Source organism: Nesoenas mayeri (genome assembly GCF_963082525.1).
Source record: "Nesoenas mayeri genome assembly, chromosome: 2".
Classification (NCBI taxonomy): domain Eukaryota; kingdom Metazoa; phylum Chordata; class Aves; order Columbiformes; family Columbidae; genus Nesoenas; species Nesoenas mayeri.
In genome coordinates, this window is record NC_137543.1 from 155,149,042 (window position 1) to 155,151,878 (window position 2,837).

Consider the following 2,837-nt stretch of genomic DNA (forward strand, 5'->3'; position numbering starts at 1 on the left):
GGGGAAATGCTTGTCTGGAACAGCTCTCTGGGACACCACGATATCTCCTTTGAAAAGGGGATGTGCTTACATGAAAAATATACTTGGGAACGCTGTATTGTTCCAAGCCTTGAGTCTTTTGATGGCGTTTGCTGCAAGGGAACAGATGATAAATCTGTATGCAATTACAGCAACATCCTTTTGGTATCATCACACACAGGCACTATGTCACAGACCTGTCACAGGGTTTTGCTGGGTGGAGGAAGCTCATTTTACAAGCAGCCTTTGGCGACTTTGGAGCATTAAAATCTTTGATGAGGGTTTTTTTCAACAGTTTAAACTGGAAGTGGACTCTGAGGATCCTGAGTCTCATATGGGGCCAGCTCAGAGTGGGCTGCTGGAGACCATCTCCTGTCTGGTCCCACGTGCTTCCAAGGATGGAAAGCCACCGGCCCTCTGGGTAACTAGTATTGTTAAAGAAGCCAAGATTTTTCCTAAATATTGCAGTATTGTACTCCTTCCACCAAGAATCTGCCTTTATAGTCTTTGTATTTCTTCTGAGGGGAAAGAAACCCAAGAGTTAAAACAAGATGAGTTTTAAGAAATCCCAGTTTCAAAATCTGGGACGCTCAGTGGTGTGATGAGCTCTGCTTCTGCTCCTGCAGCCTGCACCAAGTAGAGACAGCCCAAACATTACTCGCCCAGCTAATCCCTTCTCTAAGTCAGTCCTGTCCTGTTTTCTACAGCAGTAAGCACTGGTTTTAATTATTAGACTGTGATGAATTCAAATAAATATTAGTCTCAGGGTTGCTCATGAACAATTCTCTTGGAATAGTCAGCGGTTTGGTGCAAGCTTTGTAGGTTTTGCCAAATGATGCCCTTTCTACTCTGCAAAGTTTTTCTAGAAACAGGAGCATAATACATGTACAGTATCAAACAAGTCTATTCTGGCACAGTATTTGTATGAATAACCATTTTGTGCTAAAACTGGTGGAAGCTACGGGGTTCACAGGCATCAGAAAGTCCAACTGCCATTCAAATATTTGCAAATAATGAATCATGTGATCCCACAAATAACAACAAACCAACCTGGTTGCTTTCATTGAAGAAAATGATTATGAATCACTGTGTACTGTGGGCTCAGTCCAGCAACCACCAGCGTCAGAAGGAGTCTTTCCACAACTTCAAACAGGCAGGGAGCTGAGCTGTGTTTGCTCAGCTTTACTCGGTGTATCCCTTGCTTTCATATTGCACGATTAAATAATAGAATTTATCAGGCAAGCAGGAATTTCCTAGAGCAGCCAAGAGTGGGCAAATGTCATCTCCTGACTGCATATGTGCAGCTCCCACTGATGTCAGTAGGGTTATGTATGGGCAAAATGAGGTCAGGCTGTGTTGTCCTACTTTACGTGCCCTGTGGTATTACACTCAATTAAGTTTTGTCTCCCAGGACGCAGCCTCCCTCCCACTTAAGTCACCAGGAACTTTGTCACTACACAACAGTGCAGGAGGAGGCGTGAAATGCTAGTGTTTGATCTAGAGGGTAATAAGGTTTAACTCCTGTATTTGGGAGTGCACAGCTGCACTTTGAAAAGCAGGGGGTTACATTCAGTAGGAAAAAAAAAATCCATGAAATCCCAATGTGCATCTTCAGGAGAAGGGAACAGCTTTGCAGAGCATGGTGGCCTCAGCAAGTTCTTCTTCCTGAGGCAGCAGAGCATCTTCTCTGCTCTCTGCCAACATCTCCCTTGCAGAAAGATCCTGAATATCGTGGGCAACACTTCTCAGGCAGCTCAGGAAAGTCAGCCGCATCTTCTGTGCAGGTGACCACATGCTAGACTACTTTGAAAATACTAACCACTGGTTATGAAGTGAAACTATAAATAGCTATAGGAATGCCAGCTGAAGGAGAATGCTGTAAAAAAAAAAATCCATCATTACAGACAAACAAGTTGCCAGAACTATGCTGTTTGGACCTCGCCCCTTTGATGGGGTTTCTTCTGATTTTGAGCAAGTTGTCTCTCTGCCTGCATCAGAAATGTGCAGAAAAACATCTCTGAGGGTAATTTTCTGTGGTCTACGTGGTCTACATGATGAGAAACACAGTGATGCAGATACCATCTACTACTTGTGTGTCATGCTGAGGGATCTCCTCTGTGTGTACATGATGAAAGCTAAAGACAATCCAGAACCTTTACAAGGCAGCCTGTTTGAAAGCCCTCTTATTTATATATTGGTTAACATATTACATTTAATTTTTAAATCTCTCACAAGTATGAGGCATCTTTGTATACAAAATAAGCATGTTTCCTACATGATTTTTAAGTTCATTCTAAATACCTTTGGAAAAGAGGACAGCTGGCTTTTACACGATGTTAAACTTTGCATCGCGCATGTAAGTCACAAGGAGGATCCACAAGGTAGTATCCAGCTCAAGATGAAGACACGATTTTGGCTTCTGATTGTGTCTCCATGTGTCTCTCACTGCGGTCAGTGGGGCCTGCAGGGCAGTTTGGTTTCCCCTGAAGCAGGTACCTGCTGGCTAGCAGGAGAGGTCTGGGTGAACAAGGTATCCATGGTCTAATGAGGGAGCTGAGAAACCAAGAGCTCACACAGACACCTGCAATTTTAATGCCTGAAGGTAGGTATCCTAACTTGGAGCTGAATCCTGCCCAAAATGTCACTTTAGCCCTTCATTTTCCACGGAGGCTCTCCATGGGGTGCTGGGTGACATTTGGGGCACCCTTGACCCATCCAGTGGTCCTGGTTTGGGGAGCGTGCATACTTTACATAGCTCTGCATACTGACAAAGCTCTGAGTGTTGACACACGCTGCATCTGTGTCCGTGCTGGGGTAAG